Below are 21,125 nucleotides of genomic sequence, written 5' to 3' on the forward strand. Positions count from 1 at the left end.
GATACTTCGTTTTACCACACAAGACTTCAACATCCCTAACAATTCCCACAGGGCAGATAGTATCTCTATTGGCAAGCTGAATAGTGACATCAATAGGCTCTATCTCAATAGGTGCAATCTCGTCTTTGATTTCGTCATATAAGGATTGAGGTATTGCACTAACACTAGCACCCATGTCACATAAACCATGATAGCAATGATCTCCTATCTTAACAGAAGCAACAGGCGTGCCAACAACAGGCCTATGTTTGTCTCTAGCGTGAGGTTTAGCAATTCTAGCAGCATCTTCACAGAAGTGAATATTATGTCCCTCAACATCGTCGGACAGAAGATCTTTGATGATAGCAATGCTAGGTTCAACTCTAATTTGCTCAGGGGGTGTAAATGTTCTAATGTAGCCTCTACGTATCATAGTTGAAGCTTTAGAATGATCCTTTATCCTAACAGGGAAAGGTGGTTTCTCAATGTGAGCACTCGGAACAACAGGATCATTATAGGCAATGACTCTCTCTTCAACTGGATTGGGTTTAACTACATTGACTTCTAAAGGAGGATGATATATAAACCACTTCTCTTTGGGGACATCAATATGATCAGCAAAGGATTCACACAATGAAGCAACTATCTGAGAGTCAAGTCCATACTTAGCGCTAAAGTCACAACAAGTTTTTGTTTCAACAAAGGATTTAACGCAATCAAACTTGAAATTCATACCTGACTACTTACCTTATTCAAGCTCCCAATCTTCAGAGTTGCGTTTAATTCTCTCCAATAAATTCTATTTGAAGTCAATATCTCTCTTCATAAAAGAACCGATACAAGAAGTGTCAAGCATGGTGCGATCATCATGAGAAAGCAGAGCATAGAAGTTCTGAATGATAATTTCTCTCGAGAGCTCATGATTGGGGCATGAATATAACATTGATTTAAGCCACCCCCAAGCTTGAGCGATGCTTTCTCTGTCACGAGGCCAAAAATTATAAATATAATTCCGATGATGATGTACTAAATGCATAGGATAAAACTTTTGATGAAATTCTAATTTCAACCGATTGTAGTCCCATGATCAAGTATCATCACATATCCTATACCATGTCAACGCCTTATCCTTCAATGATAAAGGAAAGACCTTCTTCTTGACCTCATCCTCGGGCAAACCTGCAAGCTTAAATAAACCACAAACTTCATCTACATAGATTAGATGCAAGTCTGGATGTGATGTTCCATCTCCTGTAAAAGGATTAGCCAGCAGTTTCTCAAGCATACCCGAAGGAAATTCAAAGCAAATATTTTCAGTAGGTGCAGCAGGTTGAGGAGCAACTCTTTGTGCTTCTGTTCAAGGTGAAGATACCCGAACAAGCCCCTCAAAGGATTAGTATCCATAGTGACAAGTGACAATAAATTTCAGCACACTATATGAATGTTTCCTTACCAATTTCCACCTACCAAAGGCGCTCACTCCCCGACAACGACGCCAAAAAAGAGTCTTGATGACCCACAAGTATAGGGGATCTATCGTAGTCCTTTCGATAAGTAAGAGTGTGGAACCCAACGAGGAGCAGAAGGATCTGACAAGTGGTTTTAAGCAAGGTAATATCTACAAGCACTGAAATTATCGGTAACAAGTAGTTGTGTGGTGAGATGATTCGTAGCAAGCAACAAGTAACAAAAGTAGCAACGGTGCAGCAATGTGGCCCAATCCCTTTTGTAGCAAGGGACAAGCCTGGACAAAGTCTTATAGGAGGTAAAACGCCCCCGAGGACACATGGGAAATTCTGTCAAGCTAGTTTTTATCATGTTCATATGATTCACGTTCGTTACTTTGATAGTTTGATATGTGGGTGGACCGGCGCTTGGGTACTGCCCTTACTTGGACAAGCATCCCACTTATGATTAACCCCTCTCGCAAGCTTCCGCAACTACGAAAGAAGAATTAAGACAAAGTCTAACCATAGCATTAAACTAGTGGATCCAAATCAGCCCCTTACGAAGCAACACATAAACTAGGGTTTAAGCTTCTGTCACTCTAGCAACCCATCATCTACTTACCACTTCCCAATGCCTTCCTCTAGGCCCAAATAATGGTGAAGTGTTATGTAGTCAACGTTCACATAACACCACTAGAGGAAAAACAACATACAACACATCAAAGTATCGAACGAATACCAAATTCACATGACTACTTATAGCATGACTTATCCCATGTCCTTAGGAACAAAAGTAACTACTCACAAAGCATAATCATATTCATGACCAGAGAGGTAATGAGTAGCATCAAAGATCTGAACATAAACTCTTCCACCAAGTAATCCAACTAGCATCAACTACAAAGAGTAATTAACACTACTAGCAACCTTACAAGTACCAATCCGAGTCGCGAGATGGAGATTGGTTACAAGAGATGAACTAGGGTTTGGAGATGAGATGGTGCTCATGAAGATGTTGATGGTGATGAGTCCCCTTCGATGAGAGGAGTGTTGGTGATGATGATGGCGACAATTTCCCCCTCCGGTAGGGAAGTTTCCCCGGCAGGATCGTCCTGCCGGAGCTCTAGATTGGTTGTGCTCAAGTTCCGCCTCGTGGCGGCGGCGAATCCATGAAAAAGCTTCCTATTAATTTTTTTCCGGACGAAACCCTTCATATAGCAGAAGAGGGGGCCAGAGGGCCAGCTGGGTGCCCACAAGCCCCCTAGGCGCGGCTAGGGGGGTGGCCGCGCCTAGCAGGCTTGTGGCCACCTGCTGGCCCCCCTCTGGCACTTCTTCGGCCCAGTATTTTTTATAAATCCTGCAGGCTTGCTCAGCGGAATTGTTTCGAGCGACAATGGTAATGTACCGGGACCACCGGAAGGGTTACGGGTTCACCGGGAAGGGCCTACGGCCACAAAAGGGTATTTGGGCCAAAAGGTGGATGGGAACCAACCCATATGTGGGCTGGTGTGCCACCACCAGCAGCCCAAGGCGCAAGAGAGAGGGTGGTGGGCTAACCCTAGGCGTGGTGCGCAATCCCACCCTAGGGCGCCACCACCTCTCCACCCTTGGCCGCCGCCCCTTGCCCTAGATGGACTGTCGCACCCCTTAGGGTGGGAAACCCTAAGGGTGGGTGATACGTCTCAAACGTATCTATAATTTTTGATGGTTTCACGTTGTTATCTTGTCATCTTTGGATGTTTGGTGTACCTTTTATATATCTTTTTTGGGACGGAGTCAAAACGGAATAAAATCGAACGGAAGAAGATCACGGGGCCTGTGGGCCAAGCCAGGAGGGCTCCTCGGAGCCCACAAGCCCCCACTCCGCCACCACGGGGGAGGCGGCGGTGGCAGGGCGTGTGGCCTCCCTGGCCGCCCCCTGACCTAGATCTTTGGCCTATATATTCCCTAAAATACAGCAAAAAATTAGGGGAGCCTCTAAAATACTTTTCCGCCGCCGCAAGCTTCCGTTTCCGCGAGATCTCATCTGGAGACCCTTCCCGGCACCCTGCCGGAGGGGACTTTGGAGTTGGAGGGCTTCTTCATCATCATCAACGCCCCTCCAATGACTGGTGAGTAGTTCACTTCAGACCTATGGGTCCGTAGTTAGTAGCTAGATGGCTTCTTCTCTCTCTTGGATCTTCAATACAAAGTTCTCCATGATCTTCATGGAGATCTATCCGATGTAATCTTCTTTGGCGGTGTGTTTGTTGAGATCTGATGAATTGTGGACTTGTGATCAGATTATCTATGTTATATATTTGAGTCTTTGCAGATTTCTTATATGCATGATTTTATATCCTTGTAAGTCTCTCCGAGTCCTGGGCTTTGTTTGGCCAACTAGATCTATGATTCTTGCAATGGGAGAAGTGCTTGGTTTTGGGTTCTACCATGTGGTGACCTTTCCCAGTGACAGTAGGGGCAGCAAGGCACACATTAAGTAGTTGCCATCAAGGGTAACAAGATGGGCTCTGTCGTTGATATGAGATTGTCCATCTACATCATGTCATCTTGCTTAAGGCGTTACTCTGTTCTTTCGGACTTAATACACTAGATGCATGCTGGATAGCGGTCGTCGTGTGGAGTAATAGTAGTAGATGCAAAAAGTATCGGTCTACTTGTTTTGGACGTGATGCCTATAGATATAATCATTGCCATAGATATCGTCACGACTTTGCGCGGTTCTATCAATTGCTCGACAGTAATTTGTTCACCCACCGTCTACTTGCTTTCATGAGAGAAGCCACTAGTAAACACTACAGCCCCGGGTCTATTCACATCCATCGTTTACACCTCCGCTTTTACTTTGCTTTGTTACATTGTTGCTTTCAGTTCTCACTTGGCGAACAATCTATAAGGGATTGACAACCCCTTCATAGCATTAGGAGCAAGCTTTTAGTGTTTGTGCAGGATCTTGTGATACTCCTCCACTGGATTGATACCTTGGTTCTCAAACTGAGGGAAATACTTACCACCGCTATGCTACATCACCCTTTCTGCTTCGAGGGAACACCAACACAAGGCTCCATAGCCGTAGCAGAAGGATTCCTGGTGCCGTCGACACGACTATTCCTATTGCCGTTGCCGGGGAAGCACAGCTGACATCAGAAGTATTTCTGGCACCGTTGCCGGGGAAGAGAGATCAAGATCTATCCAAGTAGGTCTCACAAACTCATCTCTTGCATTTACTTTTGTTGCTAGCTGCCTCTCGTTTTCCTCTCCCCCACTTCACATTTGCCGTTTTCATTTGCCTTTCTCCTTTTGCCGTTTGCTTTTGCCTTTGCCGTTTTCCTTTGCCGGTTTTCTTGCTTGCTTGTGTGCTTGTTTGTTTGTTGAAGTCATCATGGCTGAAAACACCAAACTTTGCGACTTCTCGAGCACTAATAATAATGATTTTATTAGTACTCCGATTGCTCCCGCCACTAGTGTGGAATCGTATGAAATCAACGCAGCTTGGTTGAATCTTGTTATGAAAGAGAAATTCTCTGGCCTTCCTAGTGAAGATGCCGCATCCCATCTCAATACCTTCATTGAGCTTTGTGATATGCAAAAGAAAAGAGATGTGGATAATGACGTGATTAAGTTGAAACTTTTTCCTTTCTCGTTGCGAGATCGCGCAAAAACTTGGTTTTCTTCTTTGCCTAAAAAGAGTATTGTCACACCCTTTTTCTCACGACAAGTATTTTATGTTGCAAAATCAGAGCTTGTTAAATTTTTTTCAAATAATGTTGTGAGTGCAATGTAAGCCCTTGTATGAGTGAATGCTTGCTTGCTTGATGACTCAAACCCATGAAAAACTTATTATTTTGCTCTCTTCAAAAACCCTTTTTCCTTTATATCAAGATCACCTTCATCATGTTGGGATACACTACTAGCTCATGAAGCCAAGTGGCACTTCCAACCAAAGTTGGTGATCTGATCCAAATATTATTTTCATTCATTAAAAACATTAATTGGTGATTTAAAATATTATTTTCCTATTTTATACTTATCTCTGTTTCTAAGGCCAGGAATGATATTCCCACAAGGAAAATTGCTTTCCTGCCTTAGAAAATTCTGAGTAAATTCATGGAAGCTCAGAAGGACATATATTTTCCATATATAAGATTTTCAACCCTATTTTATATTAATATTATTTGAGTAAAACCCTGAAAACCATTTCTGTCTGTTTTAGCTTTTTGAGATGTTTCCAAAGGAAATAATCTCAATAAATTCCCATAAAATTACAGGAGCCCTCCCAAGCCATATTAGGTGCTCACATAAAATATCACCTTGATCCAAGGTGGGGAAGTGCATCAAATGAGCCCAAAACCCTCTGTGTCCAGAGAAGAGTTGGAACAACTCTACATTGCAAAGTTTCTCCAATGGAGCTGAAACTTTGCAAAGGTGTCTGGCACCCCAAATGAGGACTCCACACCAAAGATGAGATTTGTGAGACTCTGATTGGCCACACTTCCTTTGTAAAGGACAGAACTGGTCATTTTGGAGCATTTCCAAGTTTACAAAGCTAAACTTGTTCAATGGAGCTCAAATTTGGTGAAACCCCATGTTTTTACCCCAAGACCAAATCTGTTAAGTGTCAGTTCCACTGGTGGAGTGGAAGCACCCCAAATCACTGTCGAACACCTTCTGACAGGAAGGTAAAAACCCTCCTAGCCACTGTTTTACCCAATGGCAAAGCCCCAAACTTGGTGAGTTAGAGCCCCAGAACACCCTGAGCACTCAGTCAACCAGCCCCTCCCCAACTCCAAGCACAAGTGATAAGATCTTCAATTTGAGCCACAGGCTAGGGCTGGCGACACTGGTGTTCCTTGCCTCCTTTGACCAGCTCGTGCTCCCACTAGCACACAACGGCTAGGCACACTCCTAGCAACACTCAGGACATGGAGGACACGTCCAAAGTGCCCTAGAGCGCGCCAACATGCCGTGGCATGCTAAAGCTGCGCTCTGGATGCGCTACAGAGAACCTCCAGCAAGGGGACGTCGCCCCCGGCCAGTTCCAACCTCCCAGTAGTGTCCAAACGCTCCCCTGACAGCCACTCTTTGCAAAGCTACCATCAGGGGTCCCCTCCCCTCGCGCAAGAACTCAGGCGATGCGTGCCCGCGCACGCCCGACGCGGCCGAGCATGCACGGACGCTGCAGCTCGACCCCACTCGCTCTCCCTCTGCGACCGATGCACCAGAAGGTCCTAAACCACGTCCCGAACCCGTGGTATCGTGGCCAGCACCTAACTGTGCATGCACGCGCGCCACGGTGAGTCACCGGCGCGCCCGAGTCGGCTCACCGTCGCTGGCCTATAAATAGGTCTCCCCAGCACCCCAGCACCCCCAGGCAGCTTCAACACAACCACTAGACTCCCCCTAGCCGCCCAATCGAGTTCGCAGAGCCCCAGTGCTCGAGATCGACCGAGGCCCCTCCGCCTCGGAGCTCCGGTCGATCTCCGGCTACACGCCGGCTCCTGCGCCGCCCGACCTCCCATTGCACTTCCCTTGACGCGAGGATCATTTCCCCCAACTTCCCCGAGCGAATCCGTGCCCCTAGCCACTAGCTCGACGCCATCCCGAAACCTTTCCGCCACGGTCACCTCGTCGCCGCCGACCCAGACCACCTCCGGTGACGTCCCGACCACGACCAGGTAGGCGGAGGAACGAGGGACCCATTCCCGCTCCTAGATTGGCCTGAGGGCAACGGTAGCCTCGCCGGCGTCCGTCTCCACCTCTCTGGCTGGAGGTAGGAGAAGGACCCGACAGGTGGAGCCCACCTGTCCGTGTCGTGGGGCAGCCAGCGCGCGCAGCCGCTGACGCTGACCCCAGGGGCCCGCATGTGAGGTTTGAACCTGGCACGCGCGCGCGTGGTGGCCGGTCTGCTCGCTGGGCCGGCTAGGTCCCCCCTGGCCTTTTCTTTTATTTTTAACCTACAAGCTTAAATGATTTTTATAAAAATATTTAGCCAGTAGAAAAATATGATTCTTCCACCAACAATTTTCTAAAAATGTGTAGTAATTGATTCTGTAGAGTTTGACATTTTTCAAAAACAGAATCTGTTTTCGTATAATAAAATGATATTGAAAGCATTTGTTTGCTCCTGTTTGCTTTTAAATAAATATGCTTAGCTAATAAAAACCATAAGAAACATTTTCCAAAATAATAAACTGAATTTATTCAAGCTTTGCAACATTTTTAAAAGCACCTTGTGATCTGTTTTGGTGTGAGCTATTATTTATTTATTCCTTTCTCGACGGTAGAGTTACCGAGTGACGGAGGATTCGGAGCGGAAGACCTCGAAGACCCCGGATACCTAGCTGACCAAGGCAAGCAGCCCTTTGACCATGACTTGAGCATATGAATTAATGCATGCTAGAATAGCAAGTACTTTTCCGTTGCATGTGATCACCATGCCGGTTCATCATTGGTGTGATGGTACCGAAGGCTTCATCGAAGCACTTGCATGATAGTGATGTTATACATATGGCTCCTCGGAGCACAAACATGATGAGCTTGACCCTACCATCTATGAGGATCATGCTACTGTCATGTTGACTAGTAAAGTTATAAGATCATTGCATTGAGCTTGACCCTACCCCTTGAGGGTCATGTTAATACCATGTTGACAAGTAAAGTAAAAGCATTTTATCATGAGCATGATGATGAGTTAAATCAAAGAGTTTATGGAAACCCCGTCGGGTGCCACTAATGCCCGAGGGTGATGATGAGTTGGTGATCACTTTTGGTGAAGTGATGCACCGGTGTTTTTGTGTGAGTATGGTTTCGGAAATGGGATTAGATTTATGATGTGTAGACCGTCCCAACCTTACCTGTGCGACCATGTTACCCCTTTATGGGACGGGGCTTTGTTGATTACTCTGGTCGGTACTAGCAAAGAGCCACATTACTAGTGGCGGGAGTGATCAGTGTCACTCTCGTGATGGGGTCGTGCGAGCAAGGGCGACTATGCCATTTTTATGAGTTCTAGGCACACCGTTGGTCCCCGCATGGTTGATACTGTCCAGAGTCGGTGCTCGTAAGACGTACAACATGTGGGCTGGGTACCAATCGAGTGGACCTCTTTGTTTAGTATCGTTAGGGGAAACATGATGATCGGGTACTTACCTCGGGTATATGTGATATACCGTGAGTCTTGTATGACACGGAAGTTTCCCGTTTCTCGTGGGTACAACATGCAACCTCTGCAGAGTGTCAAACTATTCGAATAGCCGTCTCCACGGTCAAGGACAGTTGGGTGGTGCTGCTTAAACTACGTCCAGCGTTTCCGCATAAAACAAGTGTGTGTGTGTGTGAGTTCGGTGAATGGTGTTAATAACCGGAGTTACTTGAGGAATTGATATGACCAAGTTCGGTGACTTGGCATATAGGGTGAACCCGGTGTGTTCAACCCTTGTCAGATATGTCGATATCTGTAACCTGTTCTTCAAGAGTAGTTCTTTAACTTGTTGCATATACCTGATCATTCCACCAAATTGCATTCCACCAAAGATACATGTTACTATTATTCTTCACTATCAATGTTCATATCATGGGCTGTTTGCGAGTACATTCATAGTACTCATTGGCTTGCCACTGGTTATATTATTGACCAGACATGGAAGGACCGGAGTTTGGCGACGAGTATGCCTTCAGAGACGAACCTACGATCTAGGACACTTCCAAGTCAGAATGCTTGTCGGTGTATGCTTGATGGCATGGGCACCGCTTAGCCCTTACGAGTTTCTGCTACCCGACGTATCTGTTTAATTGGCTTTAGGCCTCGCTCTTGAACCCGACCTTCTGGTCGTTTGATGTAATAATTTCGGTACTTGGATGTAAGACTCTATTATTCAGTACCCGTGTTCAGTGAACATTGATCCTTGGGGTCACTGGGCACGGTGAACTCGACTTGGTTGTCGGGGTCACCACAGAACTAGTATCAGAGCCATCCTAACTATAGGAAGCCTTAGATAGCATGGACGTTAGCCGAGAACGTTAGAACGCCAGCCTTGCACAAAACTTTTGCTCATACAACCTTCTGACTTCTCTCCTATACCTTGTAGATGGCTGCTGTACCTGAGACGCTTCTGGAGACTGGCTTTCCACTACTCCTGGTGGATTGTCTTGAGAAGTGCCACGTACGTCGCACGCCCATCTTCCTCTACCACGAGCACTGGGTCAACGCCGACACTAAGGAATATCACGTGGACGTGATAGTGAAGGCAAATGACTCCCCGTCTAGTTGGTTCTTCGAAGGACCACAGATGGGAGAGCTGATGTTGGCAGTGGAGACGGCCGCACGAGAGGTGCTCGTGCGTCTCCGCAGCATCCTCCCTGAGATGGCTAACGAGCCTGTCACTCGTCACCTACCTTTCATTAAGGAAGGAGTGGATGGGAGTTGGACACTCACCCCAGCCACGGAGGATGGGATGCCATTAAGGTTTCAGACCTACTTCAGCCTCTCGTCGGACACCATGACGCACTTCCTGGTTAAGGAATCAGCCAAGCTTCGCCAAGAGCTGCACCTAGTCAAGGGCCTGCTCCACACTGAAAAGATGAAGAATCGCAAGGTAAAGAAGGCAGGCGCACCTGAAGGAAGGACAGATGTTGCTACTAGGGGTGGTGTGTTACCCACCCAGGTAGTCCCTCTTCGGAGTCGCCGCCTGACAGCGGAAGAGTACACTGAGTTCTTTGCCGCCTCACCTAAGAGACGCCGTGATGTGCGGATTCTTTCTTCCACTCCTATAAAGGAAGAAGATGTTGATGAAGACGAAGATGAAGATGAGGATCCTGTTGAACCCACCTATGAGACCGAGCAGTCCGCCGCGTAGGATTTAGCGTAGGCAATTAGGAATACCCTGAGCATAGGGTATCCATGTATCCGTTTTTAATTTACGTATGTGTGTATGATGTAAGTCACATACTGCCTTAGGTAGCCTGTAAGTGACTACATCACCTAGTTTTTATGAATGCAATTTCCGTTTGTCAAAAACTTTGGTTTTGAAAACTTTGCACTTGCACGCATTGGACTCCCTCTTACTAGGAACGAATCCTTGTATTTCCGAGCAAGGTGGCATTTTGACCTGTCTGTTTCTATGACAGGATGGTGAACGCAACCCACAACAGCACCTTCGGCAACCCCGGCGCCGGCTCCTCAGGAACGCCGCAGGGAACCGAAGGAGAAGCTCACGCTGGAGGTCACCACGAGCAGCCTAGCGACATTCCGCCACCACCTCCTCCTGAGAACTTGACGATGGCTCAGTTCCTTCAAGCTCTTCGGGAGGAGCGTCAAGCCAGCAATGCCGCTATTCAGCAGCTGACTCAAGTCCTGGTGGACAACCCGCCGCGGAATGGGAATGGCAGTGGCCGCTCTACTCTTTCTGAGTTCATGCGGACTACGCCCCCCATATTCACGAAGACGACTGAACCACTGGACGCCGATGAATGGATCCGCACCATTGAAGACCTCCTTGCGCTGGTCAAGTGCACCAACGATCGTGAGAAGGTCCTTTATGCTTCTCACCGTCTCGGAGGCACCGTCAGGGCATGGTGGGATGGATTCCAGATCATGCGGATAGGGCAAGTCATCACTTGGGTGATGTTCAAGGAAGGATTTCGCGCGGCTCACATTCCACCTGGAATGATGACCATTAAGAAGCGGGAATTCCGAGCCTTGAGGTAGGGCAGTGGAACTGTTAAGGAGTACCTGCAGAAGTTTAACCTCTTGTCGAGGTACGCGCCCGAAGATGTTAACACTGAGGCCGCTAAGGTGGAACGCTTCATGGAAGGGTTACATCAGTCCCTGCAATACCAGCTGGTGGTTTGTGACTGCAAGACCTTCAGCGAGTTGGTTAACAAGGCGCTTATGCTGGAAGACAAGCGTCGTGTGATGGACGACGCCCGCAAGCGCAAACTGATAGGCAATGGAGGACCCAGTACCACAAGACCAAGACCATGGCAGTCAGCACCTGCAAGACCCAACTTTTAGCAGCAACAGTACAAGCACCCGGTGTTCCGCCAGAATTATCAGCCTCAGCAGCAAGCCAAGCCAGTAGTCAACCCGCTGAACAACGGTGGAGTCAAGACCAACCCTCCGGGGCAGGTCACCTGCTTTGGGTGTGGTCAGACCGGGCACTATTCCAGGCAGTGGCCCAACAAGAAGCCCGACGCACCGCGTCCCAATGCACCCAACCCCGGTCAAGGTGCACCAGGAAGGAACCAGGCTCCCGGCAACCAACAGTTCAATGGTAGGGGCTGGATCAATCACATCATCGCAGAAGAGGCGCAGGAAGACCCGGACTGCATTCTGGGTACGTTCCTCGTCAACTCAACTCCAGCAATAGTTTTGTTTGATTGTGGTGCCTCACATTCTTTTGTTACTCAAAGGTTTGCGGAGAAGTGTGGTTTAAAACCCACTCTACTCTGTGGACAGATGGCAACTCAAACCTCGGGAGCAGTATTGAGCACCAGCCTAGGGAGTAGAAGGGTCGAGATAGTTATCAATGGAACGAGTTTCTTGGCAGACCTCATTGTGCTTAAATCGCAAGGTTTAGAAGTAATCCTCGGCATGGATTGGTTGGCCAAGCACCAGAGTCTTTTGGACTGTGCCAACAGGGCCATTACCATGACAAGCAACCAAGGGGTCAAGGTCAAGTTTGTCTCCGAGCCAGTATCGGCTCAAGTGCCTCGAGTCAACAGTCTATCCGAGGTAGAGCTTGATCAAGTGCCTGTAGTCTGTGAATACCTGGACGTCTTTCCTGACGAGCTACCCGGAATGCCTCCTGACCGAGACATCGAGTTCATCATTGAGATGATGCCCGGATCAAGGCCTATATATAAAAAGCCTTACATGATGGGTTCCGAAGAGCTGGCAGAGCTGAAGAAGCAGCTGGATGAGCAACTGAGGAAAGGGTTCATCAGTCCGAGTGCATCACCTTGGGGATCACCTGTTCTATTTGTTTCAAACAAGGATGGTACCATTCGACTCTGCGTCATTTACCGTTCTCTTAGTGAAGTCACAATTAAGAACAAGTACCCGCTCCCCAAGATCGAAGACCTGTTTGACCAGTTAAACGGGGCCAGGGTATTTTCCAAGATTGATCTTCGATCGGGATATTACCAGTTGAAGATTCGACTCGAAGATATACCCAAGACTGCATTCGTGACCCGATACGGTCTATATGAATGCACTGTCATGTCCTTCGGTTTGGCAAATGCCCCAGCTTACTTCATGTACCTCATGAACAAGGTCTTCATGGAATATTTGGACAAGTTTGTCATCGTGTTCATCGATGACATATTAATCTTCTCCAAGTCCGAAGAGGAGCATGAGCAACACCTGAGGTTAGTTCTGGGAAAGCTTCGAGAGCACCAACTTTATGCGAAATTCAGCAAGTGTCAGTTCTGGCTGAACGAAGTTGGATTTCTGGGTCATACCATGACGGCAAGCGGATTGGCCGTAGATCAGTCCAAGATTACTATAGTGACCAACTGGGAATCACCAAAGGACGTGAAGGATGTCAGGAGTTTCCTCGGGCTCGTGGGATACTACCGCAAGTTTGTAGAAGGATTCTCCAGCATCGCTCGACCTATGACTCAGCTCTTGAAGAAAGGCCGAAAGTTCGAGTGGACACCGGCGTGTGAAGCAAGTTTCCAGGAATTGAAGAAGAGGCTAACTACCGCCCCGGTATTGGCTACCCCAGACATCAACAAGGAATTCGTGATATATTGTGATGCCTATGGAACCGGGCTCGATGGAGTCCTGATGCAAGATGGCAGGGTCGTGGCGTACTTGTCACGGCAACTGCGACCGCATGAGGAGAACTACGCCACCCATGATCTCGAGCTAGCAGCCGTAGTGCATTCTTTGAAGACGTGGCGACATTACCTTCTGGGGAAGTGATGTGAGATATATACAGACCACAAAAGTCTGAAATATATCTTCACCCAAAGGGAGCTGAATATGAGGCAGCGGAGATGGCTTGAGTTAATCAAGGATTACGACCTCAGCATTCAGTATCATCCCGGCAAGGCGAACGTGGTAGCCGATGCCTTAAGCCGGAAGGCAGGCTCCTTGAACGTCATGCTCAAGGAAAGGTTACCCTTCTTGTATGAAGAGATGGAGAGCTTCGGGCTTGAGATAGTCGAAGCAGGATACCTGGCCAACCTCGAAGTCAAGCCTACTCTGGCAGACGACATCAAGGAAGCCCAGAAGGGACACAAGAGTATCGAAGGCCTCAAGAGGAAGGTGCGAGAAGGCAAAGCCCCAGGATTCTCGATTGATGAGCAAGGAGTACTGTGGTACGGGAAGCGCTTATGCGTACCTAACAAGGCTGAACTTAAGGACTTGATCCTGCAAGAGGCTCATGACACACCGTACTCTATCCATCCAGGTGGTACCAAGATGTACCAAGACCTCCGAGAACGATTCTGGTGGCATGGCATGAAGAGAGAAATTTGCTCCGATGTCGCTAAATGCGATGTATGCCAGCGAGTCAAGGCTGAACACCATCGACCTGCTGGATTGTTGCAACCTCTTCAAGTGCGGGAGTGGAAGTGGGATAAAGTCGGCATGGACTTCATCACCGGGTTGCCCCGGTCGAATAAGGGTCATAACTCCATTTGGGACATAGTCGATCATTTGACCAAGGTGGCCCATTTCATCCCCGTTAACACCACCTACGATGGCAGCCAGCTGGCCAGTCTATACATTCATCGAGTGGTGAGTCTCCATGGAGTTCCCAAGGAGATCGTGTCCGACCACGGCACGCAATTCACCTCAAGATTCTGGAAGAAGTTTCAAGAAGCTCTCGGAACCAAACTCTCCTTCAGTACGGCTTTCCACCCACAAACGGGCGGACAGACCGAGAGGGTAAACCAGATACTTGAGGACATGCTCCGCGCCTGTGTTTTGGCTCATGGTGCCAAGTGGGAAGATTTCCTGTCGTTTGCTGAGTTTTCTTACAACAACAGCTACCAATCCAGTCTTCAGATGGCCCCATTCGAAGCGTTATATGGGCAGAAGTGCCGCACCCCGCTTAATTGGTCGGAAACCGGTGAAGGACTAGTTTTCAAACCAGAAGCACTGCAGGAAGCAGGGGACAAGGTTCAGCTTGTCCGAGAGAACTTGAAGGCAGCTAAGTCAAGGCAGAAGAGCTATGCGGACCCTCGCCGCAGAGATGTGGAGTTTGTTCTCGGAGACCAGGTGTACTTGCGAGTCACGCCTCTCAAGGGGACCAAGCGTTTCCATGTCAAGGGGAAGCTAGCTCCAAGGTTCATTGGACCCTTCAAGATCACGGCAAGGCGCGGGGAAGTAGCTTATCAGTTGGAGCTACCTCCTGAGCTTTCGGGTGTGCACAACGTGTTTCACGTGTCACAGCTCCGGAAGTGTTTGCAAGTGCCGAACCTCCCGATCTTTACAAGGACATTGATCATCAAGCTATTGACCTTCAACCGGACCTTACCCACCGCGAGAAACCGATCCGCATTTTGGATGAAGCCGAACGTTGCACCAGAAGCCGCACCATCAAGTTTTTCAAGGTTCAGTGGAGCAACCATACCGAAGCAGAAGCCACGTGGGAACGTGAAGACTATCTCCGATCAGAATTTCCCTAGCTATTTAACGCTTAGCTTAGGAATCTCGGGGACGAGATTCTTGTAAGAGGGATAGGTCTGTCACACCCTGTTTTTCACCACAAGTACTTTATGTTGCAAAATCAGAGCTTGTTAAAACTTTTTCAAATAATGTTGTGAGTGCAATGTAAGCCCTTGTATGAGTGAATGCTTGCTTGCTTGATGACTCAAACCCATGCAAAACTTATTATTTTGCTCTCTTCAAAAACCCTTTTTCCTTTATATCAAGATCACCTTCATCATGTTGGGATACACTACTAGCTCATGAAGCCAAGTGGCACTTCCAACCAAAGTTGCTGATCTGATCCAAATATTATTTTCACTCATTAAAAACATTAATTGGTGATTTAAAATATTATTTTCCTATTTTATACTTATCTCTGTTTCTAAGGCCAGGAATGATATTCCCACAAGGAAAATTGCTTTCCCGCCTTAGAAAATTCTGAGTAAATTCATGGAAGCTCAGAAGGACATATATTTTCCATATATAAGATTTTCAACCCTATTTTATATTAATATTATTTGAGTAAAACCCTGAAAACCATTTCTGTCTGTTTTAGCTTTTTGAGATGTTTCCAAAGGAAATAATCTCAATAAATTCCCATAAAATTACAGGAGCCCTCCCAAGCCATATTAGGTGCTCACATAAAATCTCACCTTGATCCAAGGTGGGGAAGTGCATCAAATGAGCCCAAAACCCTCTCTGTCCATAGAAGAGTTGGAACAACTCTACATTGCAAAGTTTCTCCAATGGAGCTGAAACTTTGCCGAGGTGTTTGACACCCCAAATGATGACTCCAGACCAAAGATGAGATTTGTGAGACTCTGACTGGCCACAATTCCTTTGTAAAGGACATAACTGGTCATTTTGAAGCATTTCCAAGTTTACAAAGCTAAACTTGTTCAATGGAGCTCAAATTTGGTGAAACCCCATGTTTTTACCCCAAGACCAAACCTGTTAAGTGTCAGTTCCAGTGGTGGAGTGGAAGCACCCCAAATCACTGTCGAACACCTTCTGACAGGAAGGTAAAAACCCTCCTAGCCACTGTTTTACCCAATGGCAAAGCCCCAAACTTGGTGAGTTAGAGCCCCAGAATACCCTGAGAACTCAGTCAACCAACCCCTCCCCAACTCCAAGCACAAGTGACAAGATCTTCAATTTGAGCCACATGCCAGGGCTGGCAACACTAGTGTTCCTTGCCTCCTTTGACCAGCTCGTGCTCCCACTAGCACACAACGGCTAGGCATACTCCCAGCAACACTCAGGACATGGAGGACACGTCCAAAGTGCCCCAGAGCGCGCCAGCATGCCGTGGCATGCCAAAACTGCGCTCTGGACGCGCTACAGAGAACCTCCTGCAAGGGGACGTCGCCCCCGGCCAGTTCCAACCTCCCTAGTAGTGTCCAAACGCTACCCCGACGGCCACTCTGTGCAAAGCTACCATCAGGCCCCCCTCTCCTTGCGCAAGAACTCAGGCGATGCGTGCCCGCGCACGCCCGACGCGGCCGAGCATGCACGAACGCTGCAGCTCGACCCCACTCGCTCTCCCTCTGCGGCCGATGCACCAGAAGGTCCTAAACCACGTCCTGAACCCGTGGTTTCGCGGCCAGCACCTCACTGTGCACGCACGCACGCCACGGTGAGTCACGGGCGCGCCCGAGTTGGCTCACCGTCGCTGGCCTATAAATAGGTCTCCCCGGCACCCCAGCACCCCCAGGCAGCTTCAGCACAACCACTAGACTCCCCCTAGCTGCCCAATCGAGCTGACAGAGCCCTGGTGCTCGAGATCGACCGAGGCCCCTCCACCTCGGAGCTCCGGTCGATCTCCGGCTACACGCCGGCTCCTACGCCACCCGACCTCCCATTGCACTTCCCTTGACGCCAGGATCATTTCCCCCAACTTCCCCGAGCGAATCCGTGCCCCTAGACACTAGCTCGACACCATCCCGAAACCTTTCCGCCACGGTCACCTCGTCGCCGGTGACCCAGACCACCTCCGGTGACGTCCCGACCACGAGCAGGTAGGCGGAGGAACGAGGGACCCATTCCCGCTCCTAGATTGGCCTGAGGGCAAAGGTAGCCTCGCCCGCGTCTGTCTCCACCTCTCTGGCTGGAGGTAGGAGAAGGACCCGACAGGTGGAGCCCACCTGTCGGTGTCCTAGGGCAGCCAGCGCGTGCAGCCGTTGACGTTGACCGCAGGGGCCCGCATGTCAGGTTCGAACCTGGCACGCGCGCGCCTGGTGGCCGGTGTGCTGGCTGGGCCGACTAGGTCCGCCCCCATGGCCTTTTCTTTTATTTTTATCCTACAAGCTTAAATGATTTTTATAAAAATATTTAGCCAGTAGAAAAATATGATTCTTCCACCAACAATTTTCTAAAAATGTGTAGTAATTGATTCTGTAGAGTTTGACATTTTTCAAAAACAGAATCTGTTTTCGTATAATAAAATGATATTAAAAGCATTTGTTTGCTCCTGTTTGCTTTTAAATAAATATGCTTAGCTAATAAAAACCATAGGAAACATTTTCCAAAATAATAAACTGAATTTATTCAAGCTTTGCAACATTTTTAAAAGCACCTTGTGATCTGTTTTGGTGGGAGCTATTATTTATTTATTCCTTTCTCGACGGTAGAGTTACCGAGTGTCGGAGGATTCAGAGCGGAAGACCTCGAAGATCCCGGATACCTAGCTGACCAAGGCAAGCAACCCTTTGACCATGACTTGAGCATATGAATTGATGCATGCTAGAATAGCAAGTACTTTTCCGTTGCATGTGATCACCGTGCCGGTTCATCATTGGTGTGATGGTACCGAAGGCTTCATCGAAGCACTTGCATGATAGTGATGTTATACATATGGCTCCTCGGAGCACAAACATGATGAGCTTGACCCTACCATCTATGAGGATCATGCTACTGTCATGTTGACTAGTAAAGTTATAAGATCATTGCATTGAGCTTGACCCTACCCCTTGAGGGTCATGTTAATACCATGTTGACAAGTAAAGTAAAAGCATTTTATCATGAGCATGATGATGAGTTAAATCAAAGAGTTTATGAAAACCCCGTCAGGTGCCACTAATGCCCGAGGGTGATGATGAGTTGGTGATCACTCTTGGTGAAGTGATGCACCGGTGTTTTTGTGTGAGTATGGTTTCGGAAATGGGATTAGATTTATGATGTGTCGACCGTCCCAACCTTACCTGTGCGACCACGTTACCCCTTTATGGGACAGGGCTTTGTTGATTACTCTGGTCGGTACTAGCAAAGAGCCACATTACTAGTGGCGGGAGTGATCGGTGTTACTCTCGTGATGGGGTCGTGCCAGGAAGGGCGACTATGCCATTTTTATGAGTTCCAGGCACACCGTTGGTCTCCGCATGGTTGATACTATCCAGAGTCGATGCTCGTAAGACGTACAACATGTGGGCTGGGTACCAATCGAGTGGACCTCTTTGTTTAGTATCGTCAGGGGAAAGATGATGATCGGGTACTTACCTCAGGTATATGTGATATACCGCGAGTCGTGGATGACACGGAAGTTTCCCGTTTCTCATGGGTACAGCGCGCAACCTCTGCAGAGTGTCAAACTATTCGAATAGCCGTGTCCACGGTCAAGGACAGTTGGGTGGTGCTGCTTAAACTACGTCCAGCGTTTCCGCATAAACCAAGTGTGTGTGTGTGAGTTCGGTGAATGGTGTTAATAACCGGAGTTACTTGAGGAATTGATATGACCAAGTTCGGTGACTTGGCATATAGGGTGAACCCGGTGTGTTCAAGATGGACGAGTTGATGAATTTGGTTGCTAGTAGAAACTCTACCGTAGATCCTAATGACATGCCACTATCTTCTTTGATTGAGAGTAGCAACGCTAGTTTGGACGTGAATTTTGTTGGTAGGAACAATTTTGGCAACAACAATGCTTTTAGAGGAAACTATGTTCCTAGGCCTTTTCCTAGTAACTCCTCTAACAATTATGGCAATTCCTACAACAACACTTATGGAAATCACAACAAATTACCCTCTGATTTAGAGAGTAATATCAAAGAGTTCATTAACTCCACATGCTTATAGCCAAAGCAAAGCCTTTACCGCGCATATCGTAGATGCTATGATGAAATCTCTTGAAGAGAAGCTCGAACTAGAAGTCTCTATACCTAGAAAACTTCATGATGAGTGGGAACCTACTATCAAAATCAAGATCAAAAACTATGAGTGCAATGCTTTGTGTGATTTGGGTGCTAGTGTTTCCACGATTCCAAAGTCTTTATGTGATATTCTTGGTTTTCATGAGATTGAAGAGTGTTCTCTTAATTTGCATCTTGCGGATTCTACTGTCAAGAAACCCATGGGAAGGATCGATGATGTTCTTATTGTTGCAAATAAGAACTATGTACCCGTGGATTTCATTGTACTTGACATAGATTGCAATCCTTCACGTCCCATTATTCTTGGTAGACCTTTCCTAAGGACTATTGGTGCTATCATCGATATGAAGGAAGGGAATATTATATTTCAATTTCCTTTAAAGAAGGGCATGGAGCACTTTCCTAGAAAGAAAATAAGATTGCCTTATGAATCTATGATGAGGGCTACCTATGGTTTGAGCACCAAATATGACTATACGTGATTCCATCACTTTTTGCCTAGCTAATGGCGTTAAACAAAAGCGCTTGTTGGGAGGAAACCCAACGAATCTATCCTTTTTCTTTCTGTTTTGTGTTTTCCACACTTTCATAATTCTGTTATGACTGTGTTTTTTGTGTTTCTTTTTGCGTTTGTGCCAAGCAAAACCGTTATGATTAGTCTTGGGGATGATCGTTTGGTCATGCTGGAAAAGACAGAAACTTTCTGCTCACGAAAAGAGTTTTCATTTTTTTTCTGTAAGAGCTTTTGAGTGGTTTCTTTTTGCTGCTGATTGCTACGCAAATTCTTCAGAATATCGTAATTTGTCAGAATTTTTGAAGTACCAGAGGTATACGAAATATATCGATTGCTACAGACTGGTCTGCTGTTAACAGATTTTGTTTTTGTTGTGTTGGTTGCTTATTTTGATGAAACTATGGATAGTATCGGGGGGTATTAGCCATGTAAGATTGAAAATACAGTGACCCAACATCAGCACAAGTAGAATTTAAGTTTTCTACAGTACCTAAGGAAGTGGTGGTTTGCTTTCTCATACTAATGTTATCACGAGTTTCTGTTTTAGTTTCGTGTTGTGAAGTTTTCAAGTTTTGGGTGAAGTTCTTATGGACAAAAAGATAAAGAGTGGAAAGAGCTCAAGCTTGGGGATGCCCAAGGCACCCCAAGAGATTCAAGGATGCCATAAAATCATGAGCTTGGGGATGCCCCGGGAAGGCATCCCCTCCGTCGTCTTCAATCCATCGGTAACGTTACTTGGGGCTATATTTTTATTCACCACATGTTATGTGTTTTTGCTTCGAGCGTCTTGTATCTTAGGAGTCTTTTATTTTTGTTGTGTCACAATCATCCTTGCTGCATACCTAGAGAGAGAGACATGCACTCACCGTGATTTTGTCGAGCTTCACTTATATCTTTTGGTAGACAATTCACCTCACATGTGCTTCACTTATATCTTTTGAGCTAGATACTTTTGCTCTATGTGCTTCACTTATATCTTTTAGAGCACAGTGGTGCGTGGCTTGGTAGTTGATCTATGCTTTGAAAGTAGTCTCAAAAGGGGTAGTTATCCAAAGGGATACGAAAACTTCCACCTTCATGTGCATTGAATAGTTAGAGAAGTTTGATTCATCTCAATTAGTTTTGAGTTGTGGTTATGGTAATATTGAAGTCATGCTAGTAAGGTGTTGTGGATCTAGAAATACTTGTGTTGAAGTTAGTGATTCTCGTAGCATGCACGTATGGTGAACCGCTATGTGATGAAATCTGAGCATGATTAGTCTATTGATTGTCATCCTTTGCGTGGCGGTTGGGATCGCGCGATGGTTTATACCTACCAACCCTTCCCCTAGGAGTATGCGTTGAATGCTTTGTTTCGATTACTAATAAAACTTTTGCAA

The sequence above is a fragment of the Hordeum vulgare genome, chromosome 4H, assembly GCF_904849725.1.
Source record: "Hordeum vulgare subsp. vulgare chromosome 4H, MorexV3_pseudomolecules_assembly, whole genome shotgun sequence".
Classification (NCBI taxonomy): Eukaryota; Viridiplantae; Streptophyta; class Magnoliopsida; order Poales; family Poaceae; genus Hordeum; species Hordeum vulgare.